Raw genomic sequence first — 25114 nt, 5'->3', positions numbered from 1 at the left:
GAAGAGCCTCTGAAAGAAGCTTACTATGCTGATCATGAATCAAATTTGTTCAACATCACTATGTTGGGATATAGTAAGTCAGTTGTTTTGTATTTCAGTATATTGTGTATATATACACACAATCTACTGAAGTAAATATAAACTAACTTTGTATGCATGTGTCTGCATATGTATGTATTTTTCTTTTTCATATTTATATGTGTTTGTATGAACACAAACATATACTCATCAGATCTCATTCTCAAATTTCTGGTAGGCCAGATAAATTAGAATTATTCACTAATGAACATGGGAAAATGGAAGCATTTTCCACTTTCTTTCCATCAAAGGATTCAAAGTTTCAAACTTTGGACAAATCTACAAACTCATTATGTGATTTACCCAAGCCTTTCAAACTTCACAGTGAATTTAATGTGGAAACAACCCACTAAAAATCCCCCAAACCTCTACTTCTTTTCTCAACACTACTGTGATGGGTCACACTTTTGTAGAAAAAAATTTGTACATTGTAGAAAAGTTTTGGCAACTCGTAAAACCTAAAGCAACTAGTGACAAGCTGGTCTTTAATGGCGCTGATGCTAGCTAGTAGAGCCTGTCCTCACACCCCTGAGAAGCTCTCTGCCACCCACACTCAAAAGCCCCGAAACCCATCTGCCCCACTCTAATTTGCCCCAAGCCATATTCAAGCTCTTCTGTGAGGAGAAGTAAGTGCTACTTTTGTAGGAATTATAGCTTTCTATCATATTGGTGGTCAGTGTCAGAGGCACCTGGGTGTGGGGTGGGGGTAGAAGGAATTTAAATCCATGTAATGCTTTGACGTGAAGGAATCTCCACAAACAGTCTGTCATTGTTTTAGGCAGGTGAATTGACTCAGAGGTACTCACTCATGAATAACATGAATGGACTGCTGGGTGCTGGTTTAAGGATTTCCATCATACACAGGTGTTCTGTGTCTCTCACCACGGTCATCTCTCAGACCATGAAGAAAACAGCAAACACCCCTTGAGCACACTGACAGAGAGGCAGCTGCCCTTGGTCTACTCCCCAAGCCTCACCATGCCAGAATCTACAGGGTTAGGAAATTAGAGCAATAACAAAAATAATGAAGATGAGAGTAATAATAATAGCCTAGAAAGTGGAATTACATGTCTCAAAAGTAAGCTTGTTACTATTTCTGAGGGAAAAACCCCTCCACATTTTGCTCACTTCAAATGTTTTTCACGTTCCCAATGACTACCAGTCAAATATTTTGGACGTATGCTACAAGTCCCCAGGAAACTGGTTCCTCCATTTTGGCAGCATTCTTGCTTAAGAGCTACAGCCAAAAATTAGAAGTTATTGCAGAAAATTTGCTGAGCAAATAAGATACCCACTTTAGCTGCAGACAGACATGCCAGCAATTTAAGCTTGATGCTTTTACAATTTGTTTTGGTTGTCTATGGCAAAGATTCTACACAGTTATTCTGGCTTGTTAGCACATTCAAAAGGTCAAAGACTAAATTAACCAGCATTCCGATAAGTTTTAATTAATCTTTCAGTAAGAAATACAATTGCCTTCAGGCTTTTGTTGTTCCTGAGCTTAATCAGAGATTAAAGCTTGTAGAGGCACTCATTCAAGGACCTGACCTTTCATATGTTCTCTAAAAACACAGAAGGAGTTACTTTCTTTGATCCAGATTTCTGGCTACCAAGTCTGGAAAAGACATGCAAACCCTGGTGTCTGAACAGATGGCTATAGCACTCAATTATATCCATTCTGGACTAGCAACTCTCTTTACTAGTGTGTCTTTTCAAAAATTATTTGGAAGATGCTTTCAGATAGTGAAGAGAGACAAAAGTCATATGTATCTGGGGAGCAGGCACTGTGCATACATCTGCAGCTGAACCTGGTAACACACATCTTACTTCGGGTATAAAAGCATCAGTTCTTTACACTCTCCATGGGAACTGGGGGGAAATCTTAGGAAAAATGAAATGAAATAGCTCTCTCGGAAGCAGGACAATAGCTTTCAGCATAGATCCTTTCATAGTCCAACGGCAAAGGGCTCACCTACGGTAATAGGAGAGAGAGCAGGCATGGTAGAATCTCTATTACTGCAATTTTCGTTTTTCCTCTGGAAATTTAGAATCAAAAACTTAGAATTTTAGAAATTGTCTTCTCTCCATGTGAGGGGAAGAAGAGATTTTATAGGTGGTGATAACCAATGCTGCTGGCACATGTACCAACGCAATAGGCCCTTACCCAGGGGGATTCTGAGACTGGCATTTTGGGCCCTGTGTATGAAAAACAAGCAATAGTTCTTTAGCAGTTTCTAGAGTCTGAAGCTGCCCTCACATCTCAAAACAGAACCAGGAGGTCAAAAGTGTTTTTTTGATCAGGTACAGGTTTTTTCATCAGGTATACTTTTTTGGATCTGGTTTTGTTGTCCGTGCAACCTGAGGCTGTTGCATCACCTGTGAAGTGGGGAGCATTTGACGCAAGTTTCTGAACTCTATTTTTGCTTCCTGGTTTTTAACAAAATCGTCAGCCCTTTCTAACTTTCTTCACCAATTTTCAAAAATAAGAAAATCATGATGTTTCATCTCCCATCTTTTCCATAGGACCAACATATTGCAAGTAATTCTGCGGATGTTTTAGCTGTCATTAGCGATGACATCACTGGCGCAGAAGAGTGCCCTTCTGTTCATGAAAGGACTTGCTAACTATGATGCTGATTCAAGGACTCCCTGTTATTTGCTAAAGAAGGTGCACTGTGGTGTCAAGGTCCTTTGCACGGGGTCTGCATGCTTTCATTAACATGTATGGCTTTTCTTTGTCTATTGGGTTTTGGCTGATACAGCTATCAGTATGTACCAATGCCAGCCTATTATGGCCTGCAAGCCTTTTTTTCCTGCTAGAAACATCTTCACAGTGGACATGAAAAATCAACTTGCATACTCATGATGAACAATTTACTATAGTTAACTCAATAAAATGTAAGATGTCAGAAGGATTTCTTCTTTTCCTCTTGGAACGGAGGAATTTTCCTTAAGATTGTTTAAAAGTGTGTTGTGATTTTCTTGGTTTGGGGAATTGTTACAGCTTTCCCCTTTACATCCTTTAAATACATAAAATAAAAGAGTACAGCAATGTTCTTGGGAATGACTAAGACTCAAAATTCACATATGACACTACTTAGAAAAACTGACACCATAAAATTATTTCTAAAAAGTAATGAGCACCAAAGCTGAAATTTTAGAAAGTGATAGAGAAGCTTATGTCTGTTTATATCGTACATTAGCCTTTTTCTTCACAGTTCAAACCAGCACTGTTCTATTGGTTCAGAAGGTAGAATGGTAAAATAAAAAACACTGAAATGTCTAGATTCTTACATTTTTTTTATTTGCAAGAAGAGAGTCACAAGGGGTCAAGACACACACTGTGGCTCCTAAACAGGCAACAGAGAGATACCATAACCAGATTCTGCTCACTCTGAAGCTTATTGCGGAAATCCTGCATCCTTCTTCATGTAAAGGAGCCTGGCTCCCTGAAAAAGCCAAAGAGAACAACATTAGAGAAAATACTAACCCTATGAACATGAGGGTAATGCCACTCAGAAAAGTAACTCCGTTAATGCATGAAGGTGCCTGAAAGTTGAGGCTAGAAGACAGTAGTGAATTTAATGCTTGATATTAGGAGGAGATGAGGGAACAGTCTTTACTATTTTCTGTGCTTGATAGAATTATCACCGATAAAAAACAGTAACAAAACCAACAACAAATAAAAGAAACAACCCCCCCCACCTCCAAAAAACCAAATCAAGAAATAAAGATTATGTCTCACTAGTTTCAAATTGGTGCACTTGAAAAGATATTGGTGTGCTTTATAAAATTCTGCACTGTGAAGATAAAGTTACAGGAAAAATGAATTCACAAAAAATATGAAATTACCTTTTGAAGTTAGTGAAAGATAAGTATGGTTTTGGAGCATGTGGGGAAGGGAAGTAAATCATTCTCTATAGAAGGCATAAGTATTATGGGAAAAGTGATTCCCTCCCCCAGTTTTAAGTAACTACTAGGAGAGGAAATGTGAAGGTAAAATATACAAGAATTTACTAAAGAAAATTACCAGACCTGTTTTTTTTTTTAACCTGTAAACAGTATCAAACATTTTAAAAATTGCACTTTCATTATTTTAGAAAAGCATTTTCTTACCTAAAAAGCTTCATATGTTTTCTCTCTGATCTACCTGTATTTCACTCCTTTTTTTGCACATGAAATTCTTCTGCCATAACCTTACGCTGCTGGGTACACAAAAATGAATTAGTTTGACGGGGAAGTTTTGGTGAAATGTAGTAATGAAAGTGAAGTAAATCCTCTTATCATCTAAGAAAAAAATGGTGTATTTCACTCTCTGAGCTTTAACATCGTATGCCCTGTAGCAAGTAATTTACAGATGATCATCACCTTGCTACTCTCGCCTCTCATTTCCCTACTTGAACTCCCTTCATTAACCCAGCAATTTGCAATGGCACTGGGTGGTGGATTTATCACAGGACCTGCTCCAAATTGGTCTCTGGCAGCAACGGAACCTAAAGTAAATTGAATTTCTCGTGTGAAAATATCTTTTTCTTTTTTCCCTTTTTTTTTTCTCTTGTCTTAAAATGTAATATCATTGCCATGACTCAGATCTGGTTAACGACATAGCTAGATGGTCAACGTACTATGATATCTAGAATAAATAATGAATTTATTTGAAAGGTAATATTATACATTAGATTCTATTTTTAAAATTTCTATTTTCCATATGGCTTCTTGGTTTAGAGTATATTTTTTATGTTACTGAAGTATTTTTAGGATTATTTATTTTTGCTTGATAATATTAGGGTCTGAATATTACTGTCCTGGGAAGTTTGAAAAGGAATTTTGAACCTAGTCTATTGTGATCTAATCTAAATCAAAATGGCATTATTATGTCCCAGGACTTGCTATGCTTTTGCTAAACAAATGTCTCTAAGCCGATGGACGTTTTTGTGGAAAGGAACACAATGAAAACTGTTACCTTCCTGGATATCTGCATGCCTCAAAGTGCATGTCTTTCAGGTATCACCTGCAGTAATGAAAAATCTCCATTTTCTGAAGCCAAAACCTTCTTCAAGCAGCTGAGTTAGGCCTGAGCGTCCATCTTAATTTTGTTTGAATTCTGATTCTTGATACTGCTTTTTTTTTCCTTTTCTTTTTCACTTTTCCAAAGATTGTTCTGTACTCACAGAAAAACAAGTCACCGAATTTTTACTCAGTGCAGAACAGGTTTGCTACATGACCGTGTGATACTAGGAGTTTAGATTGACATACCCAGGAAGAAGGCGCCTGAGCTTTACATACAGGTTTTATGAACTACATAAAAAAGACTCTTTTTTGGATGGACTCTGGAAACTTGACCAGAGAGGGAACCAGGATAACAGCCCTACTGATTGTTTGGTTTTGCCGTTGGAGTTCAATCGGTAAAGAGCACCTATTTAAGACACATAATGAGCACAGACTATCTTTGCTCTATTGGAATAATCTCCCTGAGCAATTCCTTGTTCCTCTAAGAGTTTGCTCTCCAAAACTGATGCTATCTCTTCCCACCATACCTTCTGCATACACACATACAAAGGACTTTGAAGCAATTACCATCCTTAACATCCTGGAACAATTTAAGGAGAATAGGGTTTGCAAATTGAAATAGTAGTCATTTCTGTCAACTTTGATTTAGTTCAATGATTGCAAATAATAATTAGTAGCTGGTATTTGAACACATTATCATTGAAAACTCCCCAGTGATTACAGCACATCTAGGTCGTTTAGTTGAACAGTGTCACCTATTCCAAGGCAAATAAGCAGGATTTGTGGCTGAAATCCAGGGCCTTTTGCATGCCTTGAATAATCCCTGGAAGTGATTCTATGCCCTCTTATCACACTTCTCTTGTGTTAATTACTGTTTCACCATTTCAACTCTCAAGATGAAAATTCTGGCAGCATGTTTGATAGACAAATGAATTTCCTTTTTGATTCTTTGCAACATCTGTCTATTTTTAATATTTAATTAAAAGTTAGGATAAATATGCAGTTGCTGCAGTGAACCCTGAGGACTTTATGGATACCACAGGAATGCTAAGTGCAAAATGAGCTTGTGTAGTTACCAGCCATTATGAAGAAATTCAAAGCCCTTGATACACTAATTTAATTAAATTTTTCTCTAATATCTATAATTTATTTTGATTTTTCCTAAGGTGTGTTAGAAAAAAATTTGTATTGACCAGTTATTTTCTTAGAGAACTTCATGTAAGATCATGATATTGAATACTGTTTTGAAATATTAACCACTGTCTCACTGTCTTAAACTCTCCTTTTTTTTTTTTTTTTTTTTTTTTTGAATAAACAAAAAGTAGCAGCAAATCTCAAAGATAAGTTTGTGGGTTTTTTTCTGATTTCATGTTAAAATAAAAATAATTATTTCCTGCTCACTCTTTTGATTATTTTTTATTTTTCAGCAAGGCAAAATAGAAAGGCTGTGATTTTGGATAGGTGCAATTAAGATTTATTTTAAAATAAAGTTTATTTTTAAGCTTTATCAGCATGGTTTCTCAGGACCACAGATTAAATATCAAGAACTTTAGAACACAGGATAAACATATTATTTTTTCCAGTTTTATCCATATAAATCACAAATTTATTTAACTTCCTTCATTCTTACATGAATTTTGCAGCTTCTCTGCTGTTGGTGCATTTATATGCCAAGGGTATGACCAAATCTGATGTTCCTGTAGCTCGGTAGTGATTGAAATCCCTCAGTTGCATTCTAACCACAACAGCATAAGTAAGGTGAGAAAAGCTGGTAAATTGCGCCTCTTCCAAAGACATAATTCAGAAAGTGTTATGTTCTCTTACCTGCATGTTGTTCCATACGTCTGTCTGTGGTTCAGTTTACCTTTTATGAAAAACAGATGAAAGTGTTCCCTTGCACTTTGCAACAGAAAAATGTTATGAGCCTATATTCATTCATAAACACGATGAGTTACATAAAGATTTTCATAAATATATTGCTAAGAAAGTAGTGTTATAAATGGCTTCAGAATAATGGGACTGCTACCTAATGGATAAAACCATTTTCAAAACAGTTTCTAGGATTATGTTTTTCATCTTTTTGATACACATATTATACCAGGAAAATGCATCTGTCTGGGCCTTGTAAAGATCATGCGTAATTCTCTCCTCCATAAGCTGATGGAAATTTTACCTGGGTGTCTGATATTAAATACTAATTCATGTTCTACATTTGGCTAGAGATAATTTGCAGACCTGCAGTGCATTTTGTGCAGCCCAGTGGCACCATTATCTAGGCATTTCTACATGTGTTTTTTGAAGGTGGTGAAGGCTCCTAGGATGCTGGAATCATTTGGGGTTCAGGAGAGGGAGTATAAAAAATTCTAAAAGGCTGGAGTTGTCTAAATGCAAATTTTTTGTGCTGGATAAGTTCATGGAGGAGGTAAGCAAAAGAAAACAGCAACAAACCCCCAAAATGTTAAGGTTAAAATTGACAGGTAAAGGTAAAATTGTATGTGGAAATGGTGTTAATACTTTAGGTGTTAATACTTTTGGTGTTACTACTTATCCTTATGAATCTTCCTGTTGTCAAACTTTTTTAGATGAACTGGAAAAATGTCCCTTCAGAGGGGTTAATTAGGGAGAGATTATTTCTAAGAATCTTTTTAAGATTCTTTCTAAGAATTACTAAGTGCATACTGAGGAATCTCACTTTTTTTTTCAGGTTTGACTCATACTGCAAGTTTCTATCAACACTGCTCAGCCAGTCACTGTGTTTCATCCAACAGGACTTTATGATTAGACCAAAGAACAGATTCAATGAAAAAAACAGATACATTCAACCTGTATAAGGCCTCACTTTGTAAAACTGAACATGGGTGCTTCTGTGATTTCTTCTTGGAGTATATCTGTTATTAATGCAGGTAAAACACAGGTGTTTCATTGTTTTGTACCACACTACCACAGTAGATTACTGGCATTGTCCATTCAAACAAATATGAATTGAAACTTACTAGCTGGTGTTTAGAAAAATACATTTCCTGGTCAAGTTCAGAATGAGAATATAATGACTTATTTTTCAAGAGCTACCTATTTCAAGGAGAGGTCATGCATGGTACTGACACAAGTAAAGTGAGAGTTAATTTCTTGTCAAAGATGTCAAATGAACAAAGCTTTAGGGCTCAATTATGTCTCTGTAGAAGCAGATGAGAGTGAAGAGCAATCAGTTTTTTCCCTACCCGATCATGTTTTATCACAGAAATGTCAATTAATTTTTGAAGTCTTTTGGGCTCACACATGCTGTTTCTAGAACAAATAATTTGTTTTTTGAAAATATAGATAAAAGGACTTTTTTTGAAATGTTTCAATACAGATTTTTTTCTGTGATCTGTGTTACAATTCGATCCCACAAATGTTTGTTGGTAATCTGAAAAGATCCGGACACCACCCCATACTCTGCAGCTCCACACCATAAATGGTCCCTCCTGATACTACTGTGCAGAGCCTTTGCCATCCTAAGCAGGGTCTTCTCTCACAAATAAACAGGAAGGACAGAAGAATGCAGAAGAATAGCTACATGTCTGATATAAGCTGCTGCCACCTTCATCTCTGTCTGTGAGGGTGACTGGCAGAAACGTGTAAATGTATCTCTCCAGGGCTATAGGATGTGACACAGTGATCATGCACAAAAATCTAACACATACTCTGAAAGAAGAGAATGTAGAGGAGGTCTGACTCACAGCCTGTGTGAAAATATTACAGTAGGAACTTTTTCCTCCAAGTGCTTTGTGTAATGTTACAGTTCAAGTAAAATCGAGGTTTTCAGACTTTTCCTTCAGGGATTAATTATACTCTGCTATAGGAGACGGAAGTAAGAACATTTGTCTGAACTCTCACTGTATAAACCCCAGTAGAATCTCCATCATTGTCTTGAAGTTTTATACCTATTTCCCTGGTATATTTAATTGGCCTTGTTTATACTTGCGGCCTTTGCTTGCTCTTTCTGTTCTGACCCCTCCACTCTATGCACTGAATCCCTGACCACATGTGTGCAGAAAATGTGTATTAGTGGGCCTGACAATATCTCTTGACATTATCAAAGAACATGCAGACATAGAGAAAGATCTTAAATGCTAATAATACCATCAAATGGACCCAAATATGACTAATGCACAGAGTGTTTAAGAGTGGTTAAGATTCCATGAAAAAATTCTGAAGTCAATATTGTTACAGGTATTTTCAGCTTTGAAAAATGATCAATGAATTCTGCTTATTAATGCTGATAACAAGGATGGTCTATATTTTCATAACTGTGAAAGAAAATCTTTTCTTTGGGAGTGAATATACAGCCACTTTTTCTTCTGGTCCTGTTACCCATACTGAGGACACAGACTACTCTTCCAGAGCAATCTTACCCATCTTCAGGATTTTTCAATGTTTTGACAAGGTGCCTGTAAATTTATCTCTTTTAAGGTTAAAACTTTTCAGCATTGTCTATAAAGACTACGTGTCTCCAGATACTCCCACACTACTCTTGTGCCCTTTTCAGAGCAGGTAAATACATGACTTCTGACAAGTGAGGAAAACCTCCCTTCAAGTGGCTGCAAAGAGTGATCTTTAATAGAGAAATGAGGGGCTCAATCCCTCCCTCCTATCCCCCACCTTACAACAATTATTATGTCTTAAGACAAACAGTACATGAGAAAGGGGATGAGCTCTCTGTAGTGCAGCTGCAGCCAGTTTGCACTACTTTGACGCACAGGCAGAAGGTTGTCCTTGTGTTTGTTTCATTTAAGGAGAGGTTTCATGAGAAGTGTCCTGCTGCTACATCTCTGGGCTGAACCTGGTATACATTTCCATTTGGCCTTTGTAACCTAGAAGTTCTTCTGTTTCTGCAGCTCTTGCAGCTCTTCATCACTACCCTACCCTTTTGTGTAAATAGGTTCTAGATGACAGGGTCCTAATGTGCTACTTTCCAAGACAGATTGATCCAGATATATAGTTTGCCAAAGTAAATATTAAATTTAAATCCCCTGCTCCTCTTCTTCTTCCATTCATTGAGTCAGAGTAGCATCTGCATCCTTATGAAACAGCTGAGTCAAAGCCAGCCACCTGCATCACTGCAAATATATTTACCATCTGTTTCTTATTAAAGGTTGTCAAATTTACATCATCCAGAACTGGGACTTTGCTGCCAAAGAAGCTGTGCAGAAATGGCACTGGAAAAATAATGAATCCCAAGAAGCTAATCAGAGGAATGTGTTAGTTTTACTTCTCATAAAATTTTTATATTTTTTGTAGATGTGCTACAATCATGAGGAGAGAGAGATGGTAAGAGGTGGCTTTCCCACCTGAGAATTCTGCCTGTAGTCCAAACCAGTTAATATGAACAAAGGTAGAACTTGAAAGAGGCAAATGATTTACTAGGAACACTTTGTATAGTAAGATAAGGTATGGTGGATGCTACTATGCTTAATCATTCAATTTTTTCCTGCAAGTGAGGAAAGTAGATTTATATAGAATTGCCATGGAGCCATGGCCTTAATGACACTATCTCAGTATCAAATGGATTGGTAAATCATCATCCTGTCTCCATACAGTATAAACTTTCAGAAGTATAAAGGAGAGAGGATGGCCACCAAAGGACTGAGGCAGGGTGAGCTTGACCTTGCTGAGGATTTCACCTAATTTTCGTCTCAAATTCAGAAGATTGTAGTTCAAAGACTTGCTGGAAGATGGGAATTCATCTTCATGACCTCTCATGAAGAGGAAAAAAGGACTGTAATTTAGTGAGGAGAGCCAGGTAGTCACAAGCTAAAGGAGACAACTGTGCAGAAACTCACAAAAAGAAATTGTGTAAGAGGCTCAATGACTCAAATGCATAAGCCACAGTTACTGTTCTCTGTCTTTAATCAGGATATGTTCAGTTTAATCTGTTCCTCTTCATCCTACATCAGAAGCAGGTCCTCTCTCTGAGGAGAAACTGACAGTGGGGGGTTAGTGTAATTTGGACAGTAATATTAGGAAGCTTCTAGCCATTAATTTGTAGTGTTCTTTACTAATTGCTTCAGAGTGAGTTTGGAGTAATTTTTAAACATGGCAATTAATGGGGACTAGAGTCTTCTAAGGACGCAGTTTATGTCAGAACATTGTCATTGTCCTTTTGACCATTACTGGGTCACCATCCTTATTACTAAGCTATCATGGGAAGTAGTACATTGTACCTTAATTGTTTGATTAAAAGTTGCTGTTTACCCATTAATGAAAAACAGCTGTTACAAGTAAGCTGAAAACCTGTATGAAGTGGGGACAAAATCAAAGAAAATGGCCTCTGAAACATGAAACACTACCACTATAGATTGTTAATACTAATACTTTGTGATCTCAGCCTGGACTTTTGAAATAACTTAAACCTCTCTTTGGGGTTTTGTCATAGCACTATTGGCAGGATTGTGCTTGGAATGGAAGAAGGGTAGGGTAGACTCTTGCCTGTAAGGGACATAAAATTGCTGTGACCCATTTCAAAATGAAACTGTGAGACTTCTAGGAGATCCTGGAAGTCCTTTTCCATCAATTTCCTAGTATGTATATTATAATGATATAAAGATTTTTTAATGCAGCTGATAGGTTTAGGAAAGCTTGTTTCCCTCCACATATTGCTTAGATATACATATGCTCAGTTTCATGGCAGTGAATCTGTTTTTTCAAGACTGAAATCAAATGCCATGAAACAGCTGAGCATTTTTTTTTTCCCCGACAGGGAGGTAGTCAGGAATCTTGTGAGGAAAATCTGTATCTTCTCATATCAGAGAATTTGCCATAACTCTTGTGCATAGTCCCTCAACTAATGAAATGGACAGGTTTTTCATTGTATGTTTGTTCAGAATCCCTTCTATCCAAGCTGGTATTGTGTCTTTACAATGTTCTCCAGGAGTAGGGCTCTGTCCAAGACTGAGCACCAAGATGTTTCCTATTACCATCCGAGTAGCAGTTGCATCTGGACAGTTTTCCTTATCTCCTGTTAGTAGGCTCATCAATGTCTTGCCACATGATTCAGAGATAACACTCTCCAGGAGCCAGTTCTGTTTAACAGGTGATTAAGGACACACCTTGTGACTCAGAATAACATCAGCCCATTGTGAGATGCTCCGCCCAGGGGGAGAAGCTAGGCATTCCCACCTGGATAAATCCAGGAATTTCTAGACAGAAAAGCAGCCTTTCCACAGCTTTCCAAGAAGACACAGCAACCACATCTGCCACTCCAAGAGGACTGCAGCCACTCCAATTTGGACTGCTACCAGCACGCTGGCCAAAGTGGGTGTCAGGTTGTATTCTGACTTTGCCAGTGGTCTTCCTTTTGTATCATTGTGTGTATTTTTGTCTTTTGTTTTCCCTTTTCCCAATAAATTGTATTTCTGACTTGGAGTCTCTCACTGGTTTTGCTTTCAAACCAGAACATATTTTTGGTGCCCAGTGTGGGGTAAGAAGGTACTGAGAGAAGTCAGAATTACAATTTTGTATTGTAGAGTATACCTATTCATTATGATGCTTAACATGTTTTTTTGGGTCTTATACCTAGCTCTCTATATTTTCCCAAATGTGGGGAATTATCTGGCAGTTGTAATGCTCATGTGTAAAGCAGGGTATGGTATGAGAATTGCTTTATTGATCTATTATGTCTATTGCATTATAACCTCTGAGGCAATGAACATGATTTGGAATATGTACTCAATTCCGTTTGCTTGTCCTAATCTAGGCTGCTACATCTGGGGCCTCGACAACCACACCCAGCCCCTGGGGGGAGGGGTAAAGATTGATTTTTTCCAACCTTTCAGGCTTGACACAGCAGTTTTTGAAAATGTTAAGTTCCCTCTGGATGCCAAGGACAGCATAATGTTGTTGTTAGTTCTGCTTTGTCTTCTCTGCACAGTCTGCAACATGCTTAGAAACAAAACACTACATAGTATGGTGCAGCAAAACATACATAGTGTGATGCAGCATCTTCTTGAGGAAGAAGAAACAAGGAGCAAAGCAGCAATGTCCGTGTCCATACAAAATGCCACAACAGCATCCATGTCGACGCAGACTGTCACAGAGGAGGAAGGAAGCAAAAGCAAAACAACAGTGTCTGTGTCTACGCAGACTGTCATGGAGGAGGAAACCAAAAGCAAGACAAGGGTGTCTATGCCTACACAGACAGACACAGAGGAGGAAGGAACCGAAAGCACCATCAGCATCTCCACACAAACCATCACCAAACCAGAGCAGCCTGAACCAATAGTAGTTGCCCCCGTTCAGAAGAAGAAATCAAGGAGCAAATCAGTCCGCATAGTGACTGATGAGGACACTGCAGGACCTTCGCACCCAGCAGAAGAAACAGAACCAGAGATCATCACTCGCTCTCTATCCCTGGGTGAGCTGCGTGACCTGCGGAGGGAATTCACCCGCCAGACAAACGAGTCCATCCTGACCTGGCTGCTCCGCATCTGGGATGCTGCAGCCAATGACACCATTCTGGATGGAAGTGAGGCCAGGCAACTGGGATCACTGTCCCGGGATGTGGTCATTGACCAGGGGATCGGGAGAACCCAAGAAACTTTCAGCCTCTGGCGGCGACTGCTCGCAAGTGTGAGGGACAGATACCTTTGTAAAGAAGACCTCCAGGTGCACCAAGGAAAATGGAACACCATGGAACAAGGTATCCGATGCCTGAGGGAATTGGCTGTGTTGGAGATAATTTTCTCAGAAGACGACAGATTTCCTAAGAGTCCAGACTGTGTCCAGTGCACATCGCAAATGTGGTTGAGATTTGCACGGCTTGGACCAGAGATGTACTCCCGTTACCTGGCAACACTGCAGTGGAGGGAAGGCGAGGACAGGGTGGGCGTCTTAGCCAATAAATTAAGAATTTACGAGGATACTGTCACCGCCCCATTTCGTACCCATGTCTCGTCTGTGGAAACAAGGTTGGCTGAGCAAGTCCGGGACTTGATTGAAGAGAGTCATCAGAAACTAAAAAAGGAACTTAAGGAAGAAGTCTACCATATTTCACCAGAACCAACAAGAGTCTCTGCCATTAGGAGCCAGCGTTCCCAAGCCAAGGAGAAAGGATACACTCCATGAGGAAACCTTTGGTTTTTTCTTCAGGAGCATGGAGAAGACATGAGGAAGTGGGATGGAAAACCCACCTCTTCCTTAGCAGCCCAAGTATGTGAACTAAAAAGAACACCTAACACAAAAAGCTCATCTAGGGTCAATGCTGCTCCAGTCTCTCACACACAGAATTCCAGACAATATAGGAATGATGATATAACTGATCCTCTTGAAGGAACCTTAAGAACCTATTTACAGGAAGAGAGCAATGTGTACCATGACCAGGAATAGAGGGGCCCTGCCTCTAGCTGGGTAGAGGACAGGGACAATCGGATCTATTGGACTGTGTGGATTCGATGGCCTGGCACATCTGAACCACAAAAATATACAGCTTTGGTTGACACCGGTTCCCAATGTACCCTGATGCCATCAAGATATGTAGGAGCAGAATCCATTTCTATTTCTGGGGTAACAGGAGGATCCCAGCAGCTTACTGTATTGGAGGCTGAAGTGAGTTTAACTGGGAATGGGTGGCAGAAACACCCCATCGTCACTGGCCCAGAGGCCCCATGCATCCTTGGCATAGACTATCTCAGAAATGGATATTTCAAAGACCCGAAAGGACATCGCTGGGCTTTCGGAATAGCTGCTGTAGAGGCGGAAGACATCAGGAAGCTGAATACTTTACCCGGTCTCTCAGACGACCCCTCTGCTGTGGGACTGCTGAAAGTTGAAGACCAACATGTACCAATTGCCACAGCAACAGTACACCGTCGGCAATATTGTACCAGCAGAGACTGTGATTCCCATCCATGAGATGATTCGTAAACTCGAGAGCCAAGGGGTGGTGAGCAAGGCCCATTCACCTTTCAACAGCCCTATATGGCCAGTGCACAAGTCCAATGGGGATTGGAGACTGACGGTGGATTACCGTGGCCTGAATGAGGTCACACCACCACTGAGCGCTGCCGTGCCAGACATGTTGGAACTTCAGTATGAGCTGGAGTCCAAGCCAGCAAAGTGGTATGCGACCATCGATATTGCGAACGCCTTCTTCTCCATTCCTTTGGCAGCAGAATGCAGACCTCAGTTTGCCTTCACCTGGAAGGGAGTGCAGTACACCTGGAACCGACTGCCCCAGGGGTGGAAGCACAGTCCCACCATCTGCCATGGACTGATCCAGGCTGCACTGGAAAAGAATGAGGCTCGGGAACATCTACAGTATATTGATGACATCATTGTGTGGGGGAGCACAGCAGGGGAAGTCTTCGAAAAAGGAGAAATAATTATCCAGATTCTGCTGAAAGCTGGTTTTGCCATTAAGCGAAGCAAGGTTAAGGGACCAGCTCGAGAAATTCAGTTTCTAGGAGTCAAGTGGCAAGATGGATGTCGTCAGATCCCGACAGAAGTAATCGACAAGATCACTGCTATGTCTCCACCTACCAACAAGAAGGAGACACAAGCTTTCCTAGGTGCCATAGGCTTTTGGAGGATGCACATTCCCGAGTATAGCCAGATTGTGAGCCCTCTCTACCTGGTCACCCGCAAGAAGAATCATTTCCACTGGGGCCCTGAGCAGCAACAAGTTTTCACCCAGATCAAGCAGGAAATCGCTCATGCGGTAGCCCTTGGCCCAGTCAGGACAGGACCAGAGGTAAAGAATGTGCTCTACTCTGCAGCCAGGAACCATGGTCTGTCCTGGAGCCTTTGGCAGAAGGTGTCTGGAGAGACTCGGGGTCGACCACTGGGATTCTGGAGCCGGAGCTACAAAGGCTCTGAAGCAAACTACACTCCCACAGAGAAGGAAATCTTGGCTGCCTATGAAGGAGTTCAAGCTGCCTCAGAAGTAATTGGCACCGAAACGCAGCTGCTTCTGGCACCCCGGCTACCAGTGCTGGGGTGGATGTTTAAAGGAAAGGTTCCTTCCACACATCATGCCACAGACACCACATGGAGTAAATGGATTGCCCTTATCACTCAGCGTGCCCGTATTGGAAATCCGAATCGCCCTGGGATTCTGGAAATTATATCAAACTGGCCTGAGGGGGAGACTTTTGCATTGTCTTCTGAAGAAGAAGAGCAAGTGGCACATGCCGAGGAGGCCCCACCATATAATGAGCTACCGGAAACTGAAAGACAATATGCCCTTTTTGCGGATGGTTCCTGCCGAATCATAGGCACTAGTCGGAAATGGAAAGCTGCAGTGTGGAGCCCCACACGACAAGTGGCACAAGCTACTGAGGGACAAGGTGGATCGAGTCAGCTTGCAGAGCTTAAAGCTGTCCAGCTGGCTTTAGATATTGCTGAGCGAGAGAAGTAGCCGAGGCTCTATCTCTACACCGACTCATGGATGGTAGGTAATGCTCTGTGGGGATGGCTGAGTCGCTGGAGAAAGGCCAACTGGCAGCGCAGAGGGAAACCCATCTGAGCCGCCGAGATCTGGCAGGACATTGCCACCTGAGTAGAGAAGCTGACCGTGAAGATCCGACACGTGGATGCACACATACCCAAGAGTTGGGCTACTGAAGAGCATCACAACAACGAACAGGTAGACCGAGCTGCCAAGGTGAAAATATCACAAGTAGACCTAGATTGGCAGCATAAGGGAGAATTATTCCTGGCTCGTTGGGCCCATGATGCTTCTGGTCATCAGGGGAGAGACGCAACATACTGATGGGCCCGTGACCGAGGGGTGGACCTTACTATGGACAACATCTCACAGGCCATACACGACTGCGAGACCTGCGCTGCAATCAAACAGGCCAAGTGGATGAAGCCTCTGTGGTACGGTGGGTGATGGCTGAAATACAGGTATGGGGAAGCCTGGCAAATTGACTATATCATGCTTCCCCAAACCCGCCAAGGCAAGCACTATGTACTGACCATGGTGGAAGCAACCACAGGACGGTTGGAAACCTACCCTGTGCCTCATGCCATTGCCCGGAACACCATCTTAGGCCTAGAAAAGCAGGTCTTGTGGAGACACGGCACCCCTGAGAGAATTGAGTCGGACAATGGGACCCATTTCAAGAACAGCCTTATAAACACCTGGGCCAGAGAATATGGCATTGAGAGATATATCATATCCCCTATCATGCACCAGCTGCCGGGAAAGTTGAACGATGCAATGGACTGCTTAAGACCATCCTGAAGGCACTTGGTGGGGGAAACTTCAGGAATTGGGAATTGAACTTAGCAAAAGCTACCTGGATGGTCAACACCCGAGGGTCCATCAATCGAGCTGGTCCTGCCCAATCTGAACCCTTGCACACAGTGGATGGAGATAAAGTCCCTGTGGTACATATGAAAGGTATTTTAGGAAAGACTGTTCGGATTAATCCCACCCCAGGCAAAGACAAATCCACCCGTGGGATTGTTTTTGCTCAAGGAACCAGTTATACTCGGTGGGTAATGCAGAAGGAAGGGGAAACCCAATGTGTACCACAAGGAAACTTAGTCTTAAGTGACAACTATGTGTAAGGTTTCATCATGATGCAGATGGAAATAGGAAAAGGGGTGGATAATGTCCAAGGCTGAGCACCAAGATGTTTCCTATTACCATCCAAGTAGCAGTTGCATCTGGACAGTTTTCCTTATCTCCTGTTAATGGGCCCATCAATGTCTCGCCTCATGACTCAGAGATAACACTGTCCAAGAGCCAGTTCTGTTTAACAGGTGATTAAGAACACACCTTGTGACTCAGAATAACATCAGCCCATTGTGAGATGCTCCGCCCAGGGGGAGAAGCTAGGCATTCCCACCTGGATAAATCCAGGAATTTCTAGACAGAAAGGCAGCCTTTCCACAGCTTTCCAAGAAGACACAGCAACCACATCTGCCACTCCAAGAGGACTGCAGCCACTCCAATTTGGACTGCTACCAGCACGCTGGCCAAAGTGGGTATCAGGTTGTATTCTGACTTTGCCAGTGGTCTTCCTTTTGTATCATTGTGTGTATTTTTGTCTTTTGTTTTCCCTTTTCCCAATAAATTGTATTTCTGACCTGGAGTCTCTCACTGGTTTTGCTTTCAAACCAGAACAGGCTCTTTCTGGCATATGTGAGAAATACGCTGCCCACAGTTATCCTGTTTACTGTGTTGCCTATATTAATGAGTGAAGTGCCAATTCTGAGCAGTCCATTAGAAGAGCTTTGGACATCTAGGGGAACAATTAAGCTAAAATGACAGAGGTTTTGGAGACTGCTCAGGTCATGCAACTGCTGTGTTTTATCACGTCTTAATCTAATCTTTTTTGGTTCAACATGTTGGGTCTCCTGAGCCTTTGGAAGAAAAAGATCAAATTTAATGAGACACAAGTCCAAGATGAGTTTCAGCATTTGGTGTTCTGAGGAAAAACTAGTAGCACCATATTTAGCTAAATAATTTTTCCAGCTCAGCTGAAGCTACGAAAGTAGAAAACCCTTATATCAATATTGCACTATGAGACAATTTTTTGCTCCCAAGAGGCAAGCTACTCAGGTAAAGCAAAGACTATTTCAGATAATTTCTACTGTGAAGCTGAGAAGCTTTATTTCCATTTTCTTGAAAAAATGTTGCTCTTGAACCAAAATAAAATATAGAAGAAGGGGTCAATGCCATCATAATAATAAAAATAATGTGTGGTGTTCATAACTTTTATGTAAAGAAGGATTATTTGGTTTAATATAATAGTCTCTGACTTGATGGCTACTTTCTTGAATTTTGATGCAAACAGGTGTTGGATGAATAAATGCTTCATACAGAAGGTGCCCAAAACTATGAGCTTCCAACTAAGCTGTTCCATAGACAGTCTTCAAAAAATTCACCATGTATCAATTTTCACAAAGAATTGTTAGCTCTATGTTGTATATATGCTGGATTTGATTTTTCAGTTGTTTTGCCCCCCAAAATCTGGAGGGCTTAGATTGCAAAACAATAATGGGAAGATGCTGTTTTTTTCCCACCTAAGCATGGGAATGAAACATAGGTTTAAAGAGAACTGAAGAACTTGTCCAGGACAGATTTGCTGGGAAACAATGAATGGAGTAAACTGTAGTTCTGGGACATGTGATTTAGAAATGAGCCAAAGCCATACATGCTATACTTTTGCAATGTTTTGGCCATTTTGCATGTATTTTGATTGTGTTTAGCAAACAGGCTCTGTTTCGTGGTGGATAGAAGGCTGGTGTGCTGTGCAGAGCTTCAACTATAACCAAGCTACACCCCTGGCTGGTTATGTGCCCTAAACACAACTATTCCCTGCCTTATTTTTCCTATCAGTGAAAGAATGAGGTAACAATTCTCATTTGTAAATGCCTTGAGACCTATAATTACAAATCACTATTTGTATTATAGGTGTGTTACTGTTTAGTAGCATGATTTTTTTTTTTTTTGAGTACCTGAAACAGTTATTAATGAAGTACTTTTTATTGAAACAGACTGGTGAGTTAGCATGTTAAATAGGTTGAGCATGGGCAGATCAGAGTCTGTGCTGACTAGCCAGGATTTACTTTACAGTTCTGGTCTTCATCAGCCATGCTGTTGACACTCTTTTGTCTCCTGTGCAAGTACGTGACCAGGGAGAGAATAGCATCAGGGAGCAGATCTGCCATAAACCACCTGAGCAAAAATATATGTATATCTGTTTTTTTCAGCTGGATGTGTTCTCTGGCTTGCTTCTGTGCACAGCCTCCCCAGCAGCTCTGCCAGCACAAGGAGGGAGGTGAGTAGACTAGAAAGGAGGGCAAGACTCATGTCAAGTAGTGGTTGCCTGCTCACTTACTTGTTAAATTGCAGTCCATGGATCACCCTGTGAGTTTGCTTTGAGGAATTTTCAGGAAAAGACTGTTCTTCTGGCTCTCCAAGATTTCTATTCAGTGAAGTGAAACCTTAAGAATCAAAGCAAAGCTCTCCTTGAGAATCCTGCAATAAACAAATGACTGGGAACCGAGAGACATTCATGGAGCAAACAGGCTGTCTTGTTGAGGGGCTGTGCTGTATAGCATCGTCATGAGTCCAGCTGCTCCTTTTCACACTGTATATCAGTTGGGATAAAAGGTCTCTGTATTCTCTCAGGTCAGGAGGTCCCCAAGAGCTGTAAAAAAGCCTTTGTATTTCTAACTCATCCATCCTCGTTAATCTGACAGACTTTGAGCTGTTGTGTTATATATAATTCCAAATGCAGGTGCCCAGGGCTTTTGTATTTCAGTATTTCAGTGTGCAAAAGTGTACATGTGAACACTGAAGAACCCTTTGCAGAGCTCCTTTTTGGGTGGGCAGATGATATAGTTCATGGGACTGTTCCACAACCCACTGAGTCCCACTGATCTTGCTTTTGACTCAGTTGATCCTCATTTTTGAAGCTGCTCACTATAGGCAAAGACACTATCCCAAGATTTGGCCTTCAGTGTTGCACTGCCTATTAATAACCTGCAAACAAGATGAGGATTTTATAGGCTGATTTCAGTTCACATTTCTTTTTCAATAGACTGCCCATGCTTTTGCTTTAAAAGAATATCTAAATCATTAAACACTGCTTAAATATTCTGACAACAGGTTTTAATCTAGGTAAATCAAGTCAAATAGAGATAGCATTTTTCCCCACCTGGCTTCTGCTCTCAACTTTCTAATTATAATAACCTTAAACACCTTATGAAGCTTCATTCACATCACTTGGACATTAAATGAACTATTAGTTAGTGTAGGATTAGAGTAACAGCAAAGCCTTATAGATCTTCAGAATTATGCAAAACCTCTCATTTTCCTTTTGACCTAGAGCACCATGAAGATTATAGCTTGTGTTCAATAATTACACCAGCAGTGTTCTTTCCTGTCCATGGGTAAGGCTGAGTCAGCATTTCTATTATAATCCCATAATTTCAAAAGATTTTATTACTCCTCCATAAAAATTTGTTCTTGGATAGAATTTAGTATTAACCTCTCATCCTAGGATAAAGAGAAGAAAAACTGTTTAAACACTTGGTGTCTGCTTCCTGCTTTTAGAGATAGCATGTGCATTTTAAAGCAGTCAGTCAGTGCCTGAAAAGTCTCTACCAGTTTTGCAATTCAAAACCAGCTCTATTTCCTACAATGAATGTCGGCAGGTTGCTATTAGTCTGCTTGGTGGATTTGTTCATTCTCCTTCCTGAAGCAGAGAAGGGACAAAGGGTCACAAATACAAAGCAGTCAAATCTCAGAGTAAACCTTGCCAGTGACCTCTGACATCAGGGCTACTGCACTGAATCCTCTGACACAGAACAGTGGTGAGACTGTAAAAAGGAATATGTGAAAGGAGTGAGATGGGAATAAAAACAAGCCTCTGGGAAAGGTTCAATGCTTTTAAAGCAGCTACACAGATCTTGTGCACTGTATGCACTAAAAAGAAAATGGTTACAAGAAGAGGATGAAAGGCTGAGGGAGTTTTTCACTTGTGAGTAATGCTCTGGTAGCTCACATTAGTAACATGTATCCTAAAAGTTGGATGAATTTTCTAGGATGAATTGTGTAGGGCTGGTTGAGGATATCATACTTATTCATTAGAAAATAATTGTGTTGGCAGCAGAGTAAGTTATGAAATGTAAGTAGGGTATCTTGTGACAGCATTTTATATACCCTTTCTGTAAAGGGCTAACTCTCCAAATGGCTACCAGCAGCTATAGACCGCAGGTTGTCAACAGAGAATGGCCCTGAAAATGCAAGCTTAAACATAAAGAGCTGTGAGGTAAGTGTAGCACAGCTGTCTTTTCTGGAGGCTCACCAACAGAACACGTCTTTGGATACTGTGATTTGATTTTCCCTTCTTAGTGCAAGCACTGTGCTGTCTTTGCTCTAATTATAGAATCAGAAAATCACAGAATCATAGATGCATAGATTGGCTGGATTGATCTCTTAGGATCATCTGTTCCAACTCCTTTCTCACAGGCAGGACATCTTCCATTAAAAGCCCCGTTCAACCTAACCTTGAACACTTTTTCTGTGATGAGGTATGGTATCCACCACCACTCTGGGCAACGTGTTTTGGTACCTCATGACCCTCACTAAAAAAAAAAGTAATTATCATGTACAATCCAAATCTACCTTCTTTCAGTTTGAAACTGTTGCCCCTTGTCCTGTCACTACAGACCATGGTAGGAAGTCTCCTTCCATCTTTCTCATAAGAAAATAAAATAATTTTAAATACTAAAAAGCTGCAACATGCTCTTTCTGGAGTGTTCTCCAGGCTGAATAGACCCAACTTTCTCAACCTCTTTTCACAAGAGAGGTGCTCCACTCCTGTGGCCACCTTTGTGGCCTCATCTAGACCCTCTCTAACATATTTTCCTGTGCTGGGGCCCCAGAGCTGGATGCAGGGCTCCAGGTAGGCTTGCACTAGAATGAGGACAGTGGCAGAATCCCCTCCCTTGCCCTGCTGACCATGCTGCTTTTGGTGCAGCTGACTTTCTGGATTGCAAACGCACATTCCTGACTCATGTCCATTTTTCCATCCTCCAGTATCCCCAGATTCTTCTTGGCTGGGCCTCTCTCAAGCACAACACCCCCCAGCCTGTATTGATACAGGGGTTGCCCTGACACACAGGGCAGTTCTCAGAATGATGGGATTCTCATCTGAAGGGGCAGTCAAGTCAGACCCATAAATCCAAAGGCCATTCAAAAAACTATCTATATTTTGACATATATTGTAATGGACATGAGTATTTCTCATCAACCTTGAAACTTCACAACTCCATAATCAGTCCTGCTTGTAGGCTGTTAAGTCAGTTTGACCCAAACTGAGTTGTCTTCATGCAAGAAGACGCTGCAGTTTTTATCATGTGGAAATGTCTTATGTGAGTATAGGGAAACACACACAATGCTCTGACTTAGGGTCCACACGCATCTCTAAAGTAACTTCTGTGGAGCAGTGACTGCAGATCATGTGTGGTTAACATGCACATGGGTTGGCTGACACCAGCAGTGATGCCTGGGAGAGGCTCCATGTGTAACCTGGAAAGGTGAGAGATGAGTTTGAAGCAATAAGAGCTGTAATCAACATTAGGCCATCACCAAATGTCCTCAAAACCTTTTAAAACATCACCTCTTAGTCTTTAACTTCTTTTCCCAATGATATCTATCGTTCTCCTCCAAACTTTTGAGGTGAGAATCCAGTTACATGAATAGCGATTCCCTTGACATGCAGTATACATTACCACAGCTCTGGCATCTTTCCTGGACCACTGCAAGATGCTTCTGTTTTTCAGATCTGTTTGTTAGAAGAAATTATTTATGGATTTCAGTTCCAGCTGAAGCACGGGGCTACTGTGCTGCATAGTGGATCATGTTATCTGTGTAGAGCAACTGGGCCTTGACTTTGTACCCAACACGGGTACCATGGCTCTTTCCTGACCCCTGGCTCTGGCCCATCTTTCCACTCACTCTCCACTGTTTCTGTACTGTTTACACAGTGAGCTCTATGTGCCTGGGATTATCTTTCACATTGCTTGTGTATGGGATCAAAGTCTCTGAGGTAACCTGTAGGCTTTTCTAGAGTGCAAAACAACTCAGCTGAACTTAATTTACACTAAACACGTAATACTGGAGGTGAACTTGGTATTGTATGGTGGATTTATTTCACTGCTGGCCACTTCAGGCACCTCAGAACTGGGCAATACATCAGTTTCCTCTCCAATGAATGTGTCTAGAAGCCCAAAGAGGCATAGCTGCACAGATGTGAAGCGGCTGTGTAATAGGAAGCACCAAACCTGTGGGTGTCATGCTGAAGACAGCCTGCCGGGTGATGCTGCATTGGTCTGTAGGACCATCTCTCTTTTACCTGACCTGTGACAATTGTTCAAAATCAAAATCTGGCTGCAGTGGGTGTGCCATGCTTATTTGCTCCTTAATTAGAGACCTACAGAGAGGAGATCCTTGGTTAAAGGAAGACGTTGAGCAAAAAGGATTCCTGAGTGAAGAATTATATTTAAGCTGTCTCAGTTGGGGTAAACTGCTAAGAAGTCTGTTAAGTTACTGACAGAGTCATTCTTCACAGCTGTCAGCCCTTATCCATACACTAGGAGGATCATTAATATGACTAAAATGGAGCATCTGTCACTCTTGTGCTAACACAGAGCATACTTACCATAAATTCTATTTAAAGGGAGCTGGGTGGTGAGTGTTTAGTGTTTGCTTCAGAGAATAGTAAAGTTTTACTACTTTTAATTTTTGTCACTGTTGCAAGCTTTTCCAAAATGTTCTGTATCATGCATTTGTAATGAGAAAGTGACATGCATTTTCTTGCTACTCAATGTCAGGATGAAGCAAAAGAGTGGCAAAATAAAAAAGCTAGGAAGATAAGCAAGTATCTACCACATTTGAATTGCAAAGCTAATAAAATCAGGTTGGTATAACTCAAAATCTCTTGCTGTTACACTCAAAAGCAATGTGAAAATCTGGATAGAAAAAAAAGCAAAATCAAAAGACATGAAGTGTGTATTCAAGAAGATATTTTATAAACATTTGAGTTAAGTTTAAACTGTTTAGTGGAATAATGCACTGCTCTGAAACTGCATATTGGTGGAAAATTGTCTGAAGAGCACTTAAGCATTCTCTCTAGGCATAATGATTTTGTAAAACTCAGCTGATTTTATCAGGTTTTAGTTTATGACTTTTCCAGTCCCACAGTGATGTTTCTCTAGTCCTTTTTATAAGTCATGACTTATTTCCAAGTCTCACAGATATTGCAATGGTTTGGGACTTTTTGTTTTGTTTTGTTTTTTTGCATCCTTTTAATTTCTCTTGTGACATTCAAGGTAGAGAAAAGATTAATATTTTTGTTTTGAAATTGCCAGAACCACTTTTATCATGGAGTCTGCTCCAGCTTCTGCTAAGACTTCTACTTGACATTTAGATTTAAATTTTCATGCTTTCACACTCTTTATTTTTGCTCATTAACTCTAGATTATATTTATTTCCTGAATATGTATTGTTTTTTGTGTGGTAACT

This window comes from Vidua macroura, chromosome Z (assembly GCF_024509145.1).
Source record: "Vidua macroura isolate BioBank_ID:100142 chromosome Z, ASM2450914v1, whole genome shotgun sequence".
NCBI classification, from domain to species: Eukaryota; Metazoa; Chordata; class Aves; order Passeriformes; family Viduidae; genus Vidua; species Vidua macroura.
The sequence above is the reverse complement of the archived record's forward strand: the minus strand, read 5'-3'. Positions refer to the sequence as shown.